At 48.6% G+C, this 15,349-nt stretch overlaps 1 protein-coding gene across 2 annotated transcripts in view; it reads right to left on the bottom strand.

Annotated features, from left to right (window-relative positions):
• GABRA3 (gamma-aminobutyric acid type A receptor subunit alpha3) overlaps positions 1-7,803 on the bottom strand; it is a 63,892-nt gene extending 56,089 nt beyond the window's left edge. Inside the window, exons 1-2 of one of the 2 annotated variants that reach the window (XM_057398450.1) lie at positions 7,647-7,799; positions 225-435 (exon numbers count right to left, since the gene is read on the bottom strand). The gene's annotated coding sequence lies outside the window, so the exon portion shown is untranslated. Of the gene's footprint in view, positions 1-224; positions 436-7,646 lie in introns of both variants that reach the window. The other variant, XM_057398449.1, reaches the window with a different exon arrangement.
• Between the last annotated feature and the right edge of the window lie 7,546 nt (positions 7,804-15,349).

The following is a 15,349-nucleotide window of genomic DNA, read 5'->3' as shown; positions in this document are numbered from 1 at the left end:
CTTGCATAAAGCACATTTATACTTCAGATGCATTACCTTTATCTTCCTCCCCATTACTGAAAATCCTTGCAACTATCAGTGCATGGATTAATTTTGTGCATGAGATCATTTGTAGGTGTTCTCAGGCCTTATTTAATCAGGATGCTATCTAGGGAAGCGCAGCCTTCACACCAAAGGAGAACACACTTACCAGAGGCTGCAGGAGCCTTCTGGCATAGACTCACCTACACCTCTGGTGAGACAAGCCCTAATTTGGGATGGCTCCTCTGGTTCCTGCCACTCTCCAGCTGAGAAGGGACACACAGTCTTGGAAATTCATGTATTTGCTGATGAAGCACAAATTAAGAGGCTGAACATCTGTTCTGTGGGAAATTCCAACAGTTTGGGGAGACTCATTCCAAATCACAACAAGGACAGCTAAAATGTTGATGTTTTCTACAAGGCAAATTCAAACCTCCTTCAATTAGAAGCTCCTCAACAGATTTCCTTTCAACATTTCCCTTTCATTTCACTTATAGTTGCAAATTATACAATAGGATTTGATTTTTTTTTATTAAGGCAATTTCAAACATGAGCCAAAAGCCAAAATCCCACCATTGCTGTTTCCCTCTCCCCTGCCCACACCACCACTGAAAAACCTCACTGAAATCAACACTTTCCCATTCAATTGCTGAATTCAATAAATAGTTTGTTTTGGCAGAATTTGCCCTGCCAGCAGCTTTTGAACAGAGATACCCACACAAATAAGAACCCTTTGGGTTTGCAGCGGGTGCCTCCTGGCTCTGCAGGAACCCTTCTGACTCCTCTAGAACGTGTTGGAGCATCTTTATTAGATTTGGTGAGACAAGGGACTGGGGAGATTACACACCAAAGGGGCACAGAGGAGCTGAAGAAAAGAGGACCAGAAAAAGGAACAGCAAGGTAATTCAGAAAGAGATAGGGTCAGGAACAGCAACAAAGGCCAGAAGCACACTTTCCATGTAAGTGTTTGTAAGATAGGCCTGTCTGTGCCAAGAAGCTCTAAACAACCACATTCTTGCCAAACCCTTTTTTAATTCCTTCAATATTATATGGAGATGAAGAGCTAATTTTCTACTTGGATAGTTCTATTGAGGAAGGTGCTAGCCAAGGAAAACAGGGCTGGTTGAATAAAGTTAAATACATGCTTAAGTCTCATTTCAAGCATCAGAACCAGTTCTGTACACCTGCACTGGGAGGAAACATCTCGTTTCACTACTTGCCCAAGTGATTACTTTGCCAGCAATGGCTCAGTTTACTGGTGCACAGAATGCCCCCCAAATGGGGTGTGAGAGTACATGCATGGCTGGTTTGCTATGGCTGCATTTAGGGACTCAGGAAGGACAATACAGCATGGAAAATAACTTGGCACTGTTTCCTACCATTTTCCTTTGGTTCTTGTATTTTTCCCAGGGAGCTGGATACAAGAGAATGCACAGCATTTTCTGTGGGTTTTGCCTCCTTTGATTTGAGAAGCAGACCTGGTCCTGAGGACTGTGATTGACATTCCTGATTAACACAGGGGCTTAAACTGTTGGTGATGAACCCAGGTAGCCTTGTGACATTGAACCAGGGCTGGCTAGAGAGTGCTGGGGCAGCACCAGAAGGAACAACCCCTTTCCAGCACTGATGCTCATTACCCTATTGCCAGGCAGAAAGCATTTCTCAGAAGGATGTAAGGAAGCTTTTATAAAGGAAGTGGCTTCACCTTTCATATGGTTCAAGGGATCTTCCAAAGCTCCCCATAGCCAGAGCCTAGCGTCATCCCCATAACACAACAGCTCTCAGCATCACCTCTCCCCTTTCCTGGGGCTTTTGCTCATCCAGGCCAAGCACCAGCCACAGGACATGCAGAATATCAGCCAGAGCAAGGGCTTTACAAGCCTAATAGCTACTGGCCTCACAGCCTCTCTAACAAAAAGGTTTCTGGGCTGCCAGGTTTGTAAAACCAGTCCTGGTTTCAACAGCCCAGTAATGGAGCTCCTTAGATTGCAGCACAAGAGTCACCCTTGCAGAGGTCTGTCTGCCCCACAGCAGTTACTGCAGGGAGAAAGGAGCCCCTTGATGTGCAACACCATCTTGAGCAAAGGAAAGGAATGGAAACACCCAGGGAAAGGAAAACTGGGGCTACTCCGGCCTGAACTACGAACTGGTGCTGCCCTCGCAGAAAGTGCTTTCTATGCTATTCAGCTGCCACCACTCAGGAAGGCACTGAAACAGACAATGTCTTGATCTGAATACTTCCAGGGATCCCTGATCCTCTTGGAAGGGGAGGGAGGATGCAGGCAACATGCATGTAACTGCATGTAAATGAGTGAGGGTTTAGGAATGTTAGTTGGATGGCAATAGTCTCGAAGAAAAAAAAAAAATCCAAGATTTCTTACTAGGTCTTGCGGAAAGGAAGCAACCACAGTATCCGTTAAGAAAAAAAAGCAGAATACAAAGATTTATATGCTCAGAAAACAGTGATACAACTCAGACTGACCCCTCTTTCACATAAGGTAAAGAAAATCACTCTTCTAGCTTCTGGTGCCCATCTATGCCTATGCAAGATGGAGCCTATAGGGATTGTACATGTTCAAAAGAGCTCTGCACTTCCTTCCTCCATCTGTCCATTGCTCATTTCTTAATGGCACAGTTAGTGAATGCATTCATCACTAATTCTGCAGTTGCTGGTAACCTCCACAGCTGAATCCAATGCAGATTTTCTAAGGAGCCCAGCTAACACTTTGCAGCTGGAATACAGTGATACTTGAGGTTTACAATTCTGTGCACTCTGGATTTGGCAGGTGTCTTTATAACCACATACTAAAGGCATCATAAACATACCCACTCCTCTCCAGCGCATTCAGTCTGTCCAATCTCCGGAGCATCATAGCATAACAACACTCTCCAGAAATACAGCCTTCCTGTTGTATTTGCAGTTTTGGAACAAGGACTTGGAAAACCTTTATTGTCCTCAAGACATTAACATGCTCCAACCCCTGTTCCTACTGAGGTGGGTTTGGGAACCAAGAAAGAGATGACACCTTCCAGGTCAGCCTGGTACCCAAAGTTAACAGTTACTAGGGTACCTCCTGACTTGTCATAATGAGCTTGATATGTTCATAAAACCTTATTCTATAAGGATTAAGTATTCTGAAATGCCTTCTTAGGAATGAGTGATTAACACAAGCTTCTTCTGACAAGGGAAAGACAGATAGCGCTCTGGAGGTGGAGAAAAGTAAAGTTGCAATAAAGCCTGGGAGAACAGCAAGCATCAGAGAGGGAATGAAGAAAGAAAAGACACATAAACCCACCCGTGTTCACTTGTGAGAGCCACATCAGTACCTCTCTCTAATTATTGCCTCCTTGGAACATGCACAGCCAAGGGAACAACCTGATTCACTTAGCAGTAGTGTAATAATGCAGGCAGCATTCATGAAACAGCCCAAAGGACATTTTTACCCCATCGCTGCACCCAGAGATGCTGTGTACCTGCAGTGTCAGTTGGTCAGCATGCCCACACACCATGAACCAACACCAGTGGCATCAGCTGAAGGAGTGCTGAGCTCTCGGAGCTCTCACTCAGCCCCCAGCCCCTGCAGCTGCTCCAGTTCTTTGCCAAGCGAGGTATCTCAGAGAGGGCTGTGCAATGAGGAGCTGATGCTGGGAAGCAGCTGGAAAACAAACTGGAAATTAGAGGCAGCCTCAGTGCAAGAGCCCAGCTACAAGCACTTCCATGCAGGGATAAGAGGGTGATCTTGACCCTGTGGATGACAAGCACATCCATCCACCTGCACAGGAACACATCTGAGCACAGCACTGTAGGTGACCTCACAACACCTGCATATTTACTCTCAAAGTCAGGCTCACTTGCACAGCACAAGAAGCTCCTTAAAGCCCTTCCTCATTGCACTACAGCCTCTGTAAAACAGGTCCCAGGCATTAGGAGAGGTCCTCTGACACCTTTCAGGGATTCCAAAATCATCCAGACTGCACAGACTGTGCTCTGCCCAGCCATCACCAGTCCTCCATGAGCACACCAGCCTTGTGGTGATCACAGCTATGCCTCTTGTAGCACGTCTTTGGGTAAAGCTCCAAGCTCTCTCTGCAGATACAGGCAGCCAGCAAGCCCTCAGTTCAGCAGCAGTAAATGCAGGCAATGTGCATGCTACCCTGTGTCTCCGTTGAGGAGGTTTTGCTTTGGTTCTCAACTTCTTCAGCTTAAAGAAGGGTCTCTTAGAATAAAACTCTTTTTATTAGAGGGCAGGGGTGACAATGGGCAGCCAAGATCCACCTGGGAGCCTGAAAATAATGGCGTAAGTTACAATGGTATTTCACAAGACTCTTGTCCTACTGGTTGTTTGCATCCTTTTGTTCTGAAATGAGCTAAATGGGGTACAGGCATACACTGCACAACACAGGCAGAGACACCCAAGTCAGTGTCTCCTGGAAGCAGTCCAGCCGTGCCAGCATCACACTCCACCTGCACTAGTCAGCACAGGGGATGCTTAGTTTGTTAGCCTGGACCAAGGCAAGTGTTCTGCTTCCATCATCTGATGTAGCCTAAATTTCTCTGACTTGCCTCTCAGTTTAGCACTGCTTTATGCCATACAGATGCTGCTGAAAGCCAGAAGATACTACAGTGTTTTGCACGAACAAGAGACAGGCAGCAATTCCTCCACCTACCTGAATCAAACTTGCTGTTTACAATCTACTTAGAGAAATAGCCCTGGCTCACGGCAAGAGGCATATGGCAAGGGAACCACATAGTCTTCAACTCACAAGCTTGAAAATGTTTGTGCTTACCTACCCGAGGGCACACACTAGCTTGTCCCCATAAACACACACTGCACAAGCCATAAACAACCTTCCCATGAACGTGTCACACACAAGGTATGAGGCACACATGATGGTTACCAAATGCATTGTCTGCAGCTCTGCAAGAGATGCCAGCAGAAGAGGACACCCAGGACCAGCGGCACAAGTTAAAGGAATTAAAGGTTCAGATCAACATGGAAACCTTGGGAGCAAGCCTTAAAGCAGATCTCTTCAGTAGAAAGCTGGTAACAGAGGAACAAGCTCTGTGCCCAGCTCCCAACTCAGCTTTAGTTTTTCAAAACGAGAAGCTGCTTGACAGTTTTTCCTCATCAAAACAAAATTAATCCCAGTGTTGCATCTCTCTACTCAAAAAACACATCCAGAGGGATTGTAGAGTGATTCACACCCACAACTGCTATGGGAAACCATTTGCACTCAAAGTGTAACAAGCCAACACTGATTCACCCACGTAATTACAGGCAGACACTGATTCACAGCTACTGCAACTGCAGACAGACTGACTCACAATCAAAGCAACTGCAGACAGACTCAGGCTCACAAGCACAACTGGAAATACAACCGTGCTGACAGTACCCACAGTCTGCGATCAATCACAATCATCTTTGGAAAACTAGCTAGCACGCTAACCAGGCCAGACACGGCTAGCCAAGCTCTGTGCCTTCTGCTGGTGCTCTTGACCTTCACCTCACAGCCATCTTTCCTTCACTGATGGAACAATATCCACACCTCAGCAACTGTGCCTTCCCTGACAGCGCTGACACTTGCCAAGCATGACTGTCAAAGCCTGAATGCAGGAGCAGAGCTGTATGATGCATATTCAGGCACAGAATGCATACAGGCACAGTAAGTGTACACGGTGCAAGACATCAATATACATCCCCTTTGATACCATATATCTGTGCACTGACTTAGTGTTTCCAGAATATAAGTAAATACAAGCCAAGTATAATACATTTAGCCCATGGGCAAAAGAGATGTCAAAAGACTCACCACTGGGCAAAAGCTTGAAAGGCAGTATTATTTACTACTCTCTGGCTGGGTATGTAATGATGTCAGTGTTCAGTCTGAGTATTGTGCTACTTTTTGTAAACAGTTGGCAGGAATACTCCTACTGAGATGAGGGGCTGGGCTGCTTCTCCAGTGCTGAGAGGAGCAGGCTGAAGAGGACACGGTCTACTTAGGGAGAAAGAAACTGAGGTGAAAGAATGGATTAAGCAGGAAAAGATGAAGTAGAAGCTGAAGAGTGAAGTGGGAAGGTGACAATCTACAGACAAAGAAGAAAGAGGAAACAAGAAAGAATAGAAGGAGGAAAGCTGTATGATGCACACCTGCAAAGAGAAGCTCCAGAAGCAAGGAAAAGCAGTAGCCTCCCAGTGCTAAGCACATCTCGCAGCAGTGCGGACAATACATCTGTGTATCCCCATGCACTGAGCTCTGCTGTGCTCTGCAAACCAGCAGGAGATTCCAGAGGAAAGGATGCAGCCTTCAGCCAAGCATGTGCCAAGGAGGTCATGGTGCAGCCACAACCCTGCCAGCTGCCCAAAGCTCTCTTGGAAAAGAGCAGGAGCATCGGCTCATGCACTCCTCCATCTGTGCATGCATGCGAGCGCACTGCAGGGCACCCTGCCACCACAGGCACAGGCTGAAGGGCAGGCTGGCAAACACAACAGCATCACCACCTCAAAACAGCCCAAAATCCTTTATCCTCCAGGGTAAAGAGAAAGTTAACACACTACAGAAAGGAGAGGACTTGCCTGAACCACACGTAGCATCTTCTAGTTGTAGGCTGGACCCGTCTTGCCACCTGTTATTTATCTTCTTCACACTCCCCACAAGGAAGCTAAGAGGACCACAGATGAGGGAACAAATCTGCTGCTGCTTTCAGAACAACTCAGGTGAGCTTGCTCTTGCTGGGTCTGTGTGGCTGTTCAGAGCCTTACCAGAGGGTCCCAGCTCTCCCTTTCTGCCTGAGGACGCCGCTGTGTTTGCAGCCAGACAGCAGCAGATACAGAGGATAGACTATGGATGCAATTGGCTAGGGAAATGAACTATTTGTTCAATTATACTTCTCTTGTCCAGATGAGAATTGTTCTGGCAGAAGGCAGTGCGAGGAACAATGGATTAAATGTTGCAGCGTGGACTCTCTAATGCTTAATTTTATATTATGCTACTCCTCAGTCCTAGTAAGTCTGGGGGGAGGAGGAAAGATCTGGAGCCTTATTCCCTCTCCTGCCCCCCTGACACAGCATCAGTGCCCATTAGGCCTGGCTGCAGGATTCAGGGGGAAACTTGACTTGACTTTACTATACCGCTCTCTCCACTCAGCCCTTTCCCTGCATTCACTGTCCGGCTCTAGTATTATCCTCATACAGACATTTTCTATCACAGCCGCTTACACCTATCCCCATTCTCCAGCCGGCAGTACCAGGCAGGTGGGCTGCAGCCCTGAGAGTCCCCAGCGCACGGGGACCCCTGCCCGGCTCGGGCGGCAGCTTTGCTTCGGAGCGGCACGGTCAGGAGTTACTGCGGGAGCAGAGATGCTCCGACCCTCCCGAACCCCCATCCCTGGGGGATGCGAGCAGGGACGAGCCGCTGCTCCCCGCACTGATCACCGGCCCTTTGACAATAACCTGCGGGCAGCGCAGCGCCTGGGAGCCCCATCCCCGGCCGGGTGGTCCTCGCTGCCCCCCGCTCCCCATTACCCCCGGGCAGGGCGGGTACCCTCCTCTCGGTGCAGCCGCCCAGGCGGCGCGGGGAGACTCCGGGGACGCCAGGACGCGAACCGCCGCCCCGCCCGCACTCACCGCCGCCTCGGCTGCCCCAGCGGGGCCCGGCCGGAGCCCGCTGCGCTCCTCGGGGCTGGGTGCCCCGAGCCGCCGTGCGGGGCTGCCGCTGCCTGCGCTCCTGCGGCCGCGGCGAGGGAGGGAGAGAGCGAGAGCGCGATGGAGGGAGGGAAGCAGCATCCCCCCGCCTTCCTCCTCCTCCCCGCGCGCCGGAGGAGGGTTTACCCACCCGCTTTGTGCGGAGCTGCCCTCCCCGCAGAGCGGCTCGCTGCCGCCCTCCCCTCCCCAGCTTGGGGCCACCACCCCAAGCGATGCCCCGCGGCTCTTCGCCAAACCCCCGGCCACGCAGCATCCTTTCCGCGCCGGAGGATGAGCACGGCTGGCTGCTCCCAGCGTCTACCTGTTGAAAGGGGATGGAGGGGGAGCTCTCACGGCGCTGGTGCTCTGAAGGGAGATGCCAAGCAGCCCGAGGGGTACCCTATACCCCAACTCCTGCCAACCTCCTTGCTGCAAAGCCTGGCCAAATCCCAGATCTGCCAGCGGGGCAGGGAAGTTTGGCCTGCAACTTGGAATTGCCAAGATTTATATCACAATAAAATGGCACACAGAGGAAAATAAATGCAGAGAAGGGGGGGGGGGGGGAAGTGGAAGGAAGAGAGGTTAAAACGCAGCAAGGAGTAGGCAGTGAACACAAGGACAGATTCAGCGTGGCAGTGTAGGGATCCCAAGGAAGCGTGATGCAAGATGCACTGGACAGAGCTGGCTGGGCTTTGGGTGCTTTGCAGAGCCACACACCAGTGAAGCTGGGAAGGCGAAAGCTGACAGTGAGGCGCACTCAAAATATATTGTCCCTGCAGAGCTCTCCCTATTACACACGCACTGCAAGACTCAGCCGCAGCTCTGACTCCAAGGTACATAACCATTCCTCCACCCCTGAGGATGCGGGAGGACATAAAAGATCATAACTGCAGGCATTATTGACCACCCCCAAATCCCTTCAAAATACTTTTGTTCCTGCATACTTACCATAACATGCTAACATACTTCAGGGCAAATGTCCTCAAGGCATGAGTGGTTAAATTCAGTTTAACTAAAAGTTCTCTGCACTTTGATATCAGAAAATGATCCAGTTCTTGTTTCCAGGAGGAAGTTTAGGGTAATCGCTGTTCTACCTTATTCGTACAGACCACAGCTCATCCCAGTTTTGGTGAGATAGAAGTATTCACCATGACTTGCTTCTGGACAATAGGAAGAGAACTTAAGCTCTCTTCCAGAGCCAAATTTCAGCTCCATATGATCCAAGCATGGTCTCTAATACAGGCATCAAGACTTGTATCTATTCAAATGCCAGTAGAGTTCTTCTTTCCTCTGCTGGACAGGGGTCATAGGCAAGACCTCACATGATCTGAAGGCCAATGTCTTGAGCAATACTTGAGCTTTGTCCAACACAGTGCCCCCTCTCTCAAACCTGATATCTCTTAGACCAGAGGAGGAAGACCCCTTAGTGTTACTGCAAGACTTGGCTCTCTTACAGGAACTTTGTGACTACCACAAACCATGAATAATCAAAGTAAGTCCCTCTAGCCCTCAAGACCACATCCAAGCCTACTTGATGGAGATTAAGTACTCACAGGATAGTTTTAAATCATCAGCTGAGTCTTCAAGTTACTACTTTCTGATCTCCAAAAGCTATTTTTGTTTGTATTGCAGGGACCTTACTTCTGAGCTCCCACATGGATAGCTAGAATTTTAGTTGCCCTTAGACTGCTCGTACATGAATAACAGCAACCAGTACATGGTGTCGGGCTGTTCCTGCTTTAAGAAGTATAAATTCTTTCTGCTGTAATCAAAAGCATCACACGAGACAATGGGGGGGGGGGGGGGGGGGGTGCCAGCAGAGGAGGGCTTTTTCTGGTCTCCACAACTGGGGAAAATCATAGTATCTTTGGAAAATTCACATTGAAAGACATTTCAGGACATCATCGAGTCCAAACTCCTGCACAAAGCATGGTCAGCTAAGAAAAAGTGCCATGAGCAACACATGTTGGCCATGGTGAGACACTGGCACAAACTGCCCAGAGACACTGTGGATGTCCCATGGAAGTGTTCAAGAAAAGTGCCATGAGCAACACATGTTGGCCATGGTGAGACACTGGCACAAACTGCCCAGAGACACTGTGGATGTCCTATGGAAGTGTTCAAGACCAAGCTGGATGGGGCTTGAAACAATGTAGTCTAGTGGAAGGTGTCCCTGCCTGTGGCAGGGGGTTGGAACTAGATGAGCTTTAAGGTTCCTTCCAATAAAACCATGCTGTGATTCTATGATACTCACACTGAATTTCTGCTTACACCTAAGGTTCCTCCAAAGCACATCTTCCATTCCTGATTTACATGCTTGCGAACACAGGAGTGTTGGCAAGGAAATGGGGAAGAGATCAGGGAGTCCCAAGGCACAGCCATTCACTTAACTAAAAGCCCCAAGGATCTGGTCCAACATCTTCTCACTGGAGGCCAATACTCCATTGGAGAATATCACGAAGATGACCATGCCAAGAGGTGGGATGAGATACAGGACCTGGCTAACTGAAGAATACTGGTTGCCTGGAGGCTGAGAGCAGAAGAAGCCCTAATACTTGCTCTTCCTCCTTTCCAAACTGACTCAGCTTTCTGGCACGAACTGCCTTGGATATAAGAGGCATGAAGCAGAATCAGAGACACAAGCATATCCGGAGACAGAAATTACTCAGGATTTTTAAATGGTTCATGTCGAAGAACATTCCAACATTTACGGATTTAAGTAGTGCTAACAATAGTCACAGGCAATGGAAACCATGCTTTGCCTGAGGCTTGTTCATCCATGAGCAACAGCGATACAGACTTCCCCAGGAGCATCTCACTCCACTCTGAAATGCCTTCTCAAAAGACTGCCTCCTCCACTCAGAGGTCTCCTCTGACACTGGTAGCAGTCTGAAAGAGGCTTGGGCAGGAGGCCCTTTATTGGAGAAGCTTTCCCAGGAATATACATATCAAATGAAATCCCTTCCCTTTTAGCCACACCACAAGTTCTCCTTACAAAAGTATGGGAAGTGGCCATAATTGGGGTCAGACAGGAAAGCAAGCACAAGGTAAGGAATTAAAAGGATGTAGCCACATGAGTAGTGTGTTGTTAAGAGCAGAGCAAGAGGTGTAGAACCTAAAAGGCACCCTAAATGCAGAGGTCTGTGGACATTTACATTGCAACGCTTCCCACCCCTATAGATGTGCGGATCCACACCATATCAGCTCATACAAATCCTGGGCAGAGCAGGGCACCTGTGCACCATAGCAGGGCCTGCTTCTAGCTACCAAACAGCAACAACCAAGGTCTCCACCAGTCAAATCCTTCCTGGATTATAGAGGCTGCTACACCAGACAGACCCCAAAGCCTTGCATGATCTGTGCTCCTTATGGTTAGGCTGCAGCAGTAAGGGCTGGCTGGCTCACCTCACCAGATAGCCCTGCAGAGATATCAAGGGAGGCAGTGGAAGTCCTCCTTCATCCCAGCCAGTGCCTAAAGCCAGCTGACCCATAAGGGAGGAGAGTACACCTACCATCTGGATAGTGCATGATGACAGAGTTAAAGACACAAGGACTATTCACCAGCAGCACAGGATGGTTTTCAACATGGGATGCTGTCATGGTGGGGAAGCTCTGGCCAGGGAAGAAGGCAGCTCAAGTAGTCCAGCTTTAGACGACCTTTTCTATGGAGGGTAGAGTTATCTATAGCTGGCATTAGCTTGCTGGAGCTGTTTTGGTATCTGCTCTGTCCAGGAGGAAAGGGAACCCTGCAATATGAGCATCAGTCTCTGTGGATACATCCATCAATTCAGGAGGCATAAAAACATCTTGAGAACCTTGTAAGCAATTATCTTTTAATGCATCACTCCAGCATAAGGCTTTTTATTTCTTTGTTAAAACACATAAGCTTTCACCTCCCTTAACCTGCTGGAACACCTGCCTGAACTCTTTCTCACTCCAGGAGCTGATGGCTTTCAGGCAAAACCTTTCTTATGGAGATCAAGGTTAAAATATGGCTGTCATCATATTACAGAGGAGTAATCTCTCAAAATGGAAGTACAGCAGTTTGGGAATATCTCACTAATAATTAGCTAAGTCTTCCCCTCCCATCACCTTACCCAACTAGCCAGAGTAAAAGCAGGCTTAGTATTAGGTCCATGCTACAGTGCCCTTGAACTGAATGAGATTGCAGATTAAAGCTCTGCTAGCAAAGCAGAGCAGGTCCATTCTGAATATGCAAGCTGGAGCAAGAACTTTGGGATGTGCAGAATAGCTCCAGTACAACCACCTCTTTGGAGGCAAGTCCATGCCATTCCCATTCATCCCACCCAGTACCCATACATTTAAAAGAGCTGGCTGTAGTTACATTGCAATGGCTGGGGTGGAGGACCAAGTAAGGGAAGAGGTGACCTTCCCCAGGGCTGAAAGGCAGAAGGGCAGTATGTCAAGGGAGACATGCTCCAGTAACACACTGCTTCACGGGCTGGTGCAGACGTGCTCTGAGGCTGAAGGCACGTAAGCGCAGGGCTTGCAGTTAGAAAGGGTCTGAGTGCTTGTGTGCAGGCACCTGCCTTGGCAGGGAGCAGGTCTAGTTTTCCTTACACATAAGGCAACACTAAGCACAGCAGTGTCCTCTGGAAGCTGGCATCCACATTGCTTTCCCTCTCATGCTGCTGTGGGAAGCAGCAAGCCTACAGTCACTAAGTAGACAGGTGGCTGACACAGGCAGTAGACCAGGACAAAAGACACTTTGATTGCAGAGGATTCCAACCACTTCACTGAAAGCTGCTGGTCCCACTCACCACCAAGGAGCACCATGTTGACACCCTCCTTCCAAAGAGCTGAGAGAAGGGACTCTCTTCTCCCATCATCCCTTCCTTTCTCAAAGCACCCTCAACAGCCCTACAGACCCAAGTCCTGTCCCAGTTTCCTGGTGCTACCCTGTTCTCACTCTCCATCCCCACCAGGCCAGCTGCCCCTTCTCCCCATCAGCTCCTTGCAACCGTAGCAGCGTCAGAGCTGGCTGCTGCCTGGTACTTTATTAACCCATCTCCATGGCAACTCGCCTACAGCTCAACTCAGAGACCCCTATCTCGCCTTGGCCATAAATCAGCCACCCACCTGCATCCTGGGTTGGAGATGGGGGTCACCGCTCACGGTGCATGATGCTGGGAGCCCTGCTGCCACCATCCTATCCTCCCATATACATACAGAGCTGCTGTTTGCCCTCTGCAGCACCATGTTTGCATCCCTGAAGCAGTGAGCTTGTGTTCTTAATTCATTGGGCAGGGAGCAGAGCCCTGGGCCAGCCCCCAGCAGGTAGGTAGCACTGAGCTGAGGCAGACAGACACCTCCTTCCCCCGTGGTAAGGCATCCTCCTCCCATCCTTGTCCATGGTGAAGCCCTCAAAGCCTGCCAGAAGGGAGCAAAGAGCTACCTCCAAAGCTGTGCTGTCCCTGCCATCGAGAAACAGCTCAAGAGCAACCTTTCCCCTAGCTCAGTTTAAATGCAAGGCTACCCTTCAACGTGTTCTCTCATCAGGACCCCTGTTTGGGCACCACCTCACCAGTAAACCCACTGTTATTGCCCATGTGCTGGTGAATTAAAGGTACGCGATTGGTAACAATCTGCTGGTGCCCACAAGAGCAGACTTCCCCCACGTGTTTTTTCCCCTGTGGCATTGGGAAGGGGCTGCAGGACATGGTGTTCTTTTCACCCTCTCCAATACACAGCAAAAAGGTGTTCTTGCTGCTGAAACTGTCCACCTCAAACACTTAAAAAAAATAGGGGCAGCTTTTTCTTTGTATCCCATATAGAACCACTTAGGTTGGAAAAGACCTTTAAGATCATTGATTCCAACTGTTAACCCATCACTGTCAAGCCACAACTAAACCATGTCCCTATTGTGCACTAGTGGAAAAGATGATATTTTTTCCACACCTTTCCACGTTCCCTGAGCAGTACTGATATACGCATATAACTCCAAGGGATGCTTGAGGCACAACGTGGTGTTTCTGTACAAGACCACATAATGCTTGGCACTTTAGATAAAGGCTCCAGTGTATCTGGGGTTTTACCCGTAGCTTGGACGTGCCCAAGGGAATTCAGAAGCGGGCACTGGCATAGCTATATAGCTTCATTTTACACAGATGTTCAGCACGTACACTCACACAACAACTCAAAGAGTTAAATCACCCTTCCTGCAGGACACTGCAGAGCTCAAGGTCTGCATGTCAGCACATCCTGACAAAGCAAAGCGCTGGAGCCTTGCTTCTATGACAAATGTCCATCTGGATCTCCAGAAGCCACGTCCAACTACATGGAGAAGTACCAGAGCTCTCTTAGCAGAGATGGCTGTTTGAATTTCAAAAACTATATGCTGGCAGAGGAACAAATTCATAAAAGCTAATAGGCCTGAAAGAGACTGTACTTGTCCTGCAGTCCCTTGGCAAGAGCAGAAATAAACCTGGAGAGAAAGACCTGTTCACATACTCTTTCTTTTCTCTTCTGCAGTTACAATAGCAGCATCAGTTCAAAAATGCCCCTGTGGAGCCATAAGGTTTTGGATGCCTCAGCATTTCTATTTCTAGCATTGCGCATGCTTGTCAAGTCCAGATATGCTTAAGCAATTTAGGTACCTAACACTCACCTAAATCAAGTGCTTAGGAAGGCTGGCTTTAAGAGTCCTGCTTGATTCATTTTCTGATGCAGGGTCCTTCTCAGCTTGCCTCTGCACCCACAAAACTGTGAGCTCATTTTTTGTTTCAGAAGGAAGTGGACAGTGGCATGAAGACAAAATCTGGAACTTGAAACAGGGCCAAATATAATGAGTTTCACATTAGAAGTTGCAGGAGTTCATAACACTTGCTGAAGTGTTTGGAAAATGCCCCATGTTCATATTACATGGATTATATTATTCCAGGTCTTCCCTCCCCTCTGGATACCTTCCCCAGCTTTCTTTGTCATCCCAAAGACGTCCCTGGTCTTATCACGCCTTGATAACTGGGCTCAGTTTATATCTGCGCACCAAATGACAGTGAGCATCCTGGTACAAAGATGTTGATGGTTTCAGGTGCAAAGGTGATGAGGAGAATAAATCTCAAGGGAAGTATGAACCCTGGTGCACTCAGGGACCTACCAGAGCTGGAGACTAACTGTAGAGACCGTTCTTCAAAATAGCAATTTTAGGACCAAGACGGGTGGTTGGCCACATAGTATGGATGTGGATAGAGCCTGTCGGCATGAAAGCAGAAGGTTCCTATAGGCTTCAGCTGAACCTGCTACTTTAACAGGAGCTTTAAACTTCACCACGTTGCCTGTGCTATGGTCCCTGAAAGGATTAATACTTTGTCATGTTTGGTAAACTTTACAAGGACCACAGGAAGCTGAGGGACAAGCAAGTGTCTAACACTGAGGGGATCTCATCAGCTCTAATTAGCTGAAACAAAACAGCAGAGACCCAGGTAATAAGAGCTCTTCATGATATTAAGGTGAGTGGTGGCTGCAGGAGACAGGACACTCCAACCGCTGGCTCCTGGAGGCAGCCTCGTGGGAAGCTGAGGCTGAGACAGAAGCTCAGTAGTCAATAAAAGGAGGAACTGCTCAGAAAAGGTTCATATGTTCATGTTGTCCTGGCATGTGGCTGGGCACAGAAAAAAGGGGCAGTT

Source organism: Pezoporus wallicus, unplaced genomic scaffold, assembly GCF_028554395.1.
Source record: "Pezoporus wallicus isolate ANWC-B61680 ecotype Strahan unplaced genomic scaffold, APGP_CSIRO_Pwel_v1 contig_10431, whole genome shotgun sequence".
In the NCBI taxonomy this organism is placed as follows: domain Eukaryota; kingdom Metazoa; phylum Chordata; class Aves; order Psittaciformes; family Psittacidae; genus Pezoporus; species Pezoporus wallicus.
This window is presented reverse-complemented; position numbering and strand designations above follow the sequence as displayed.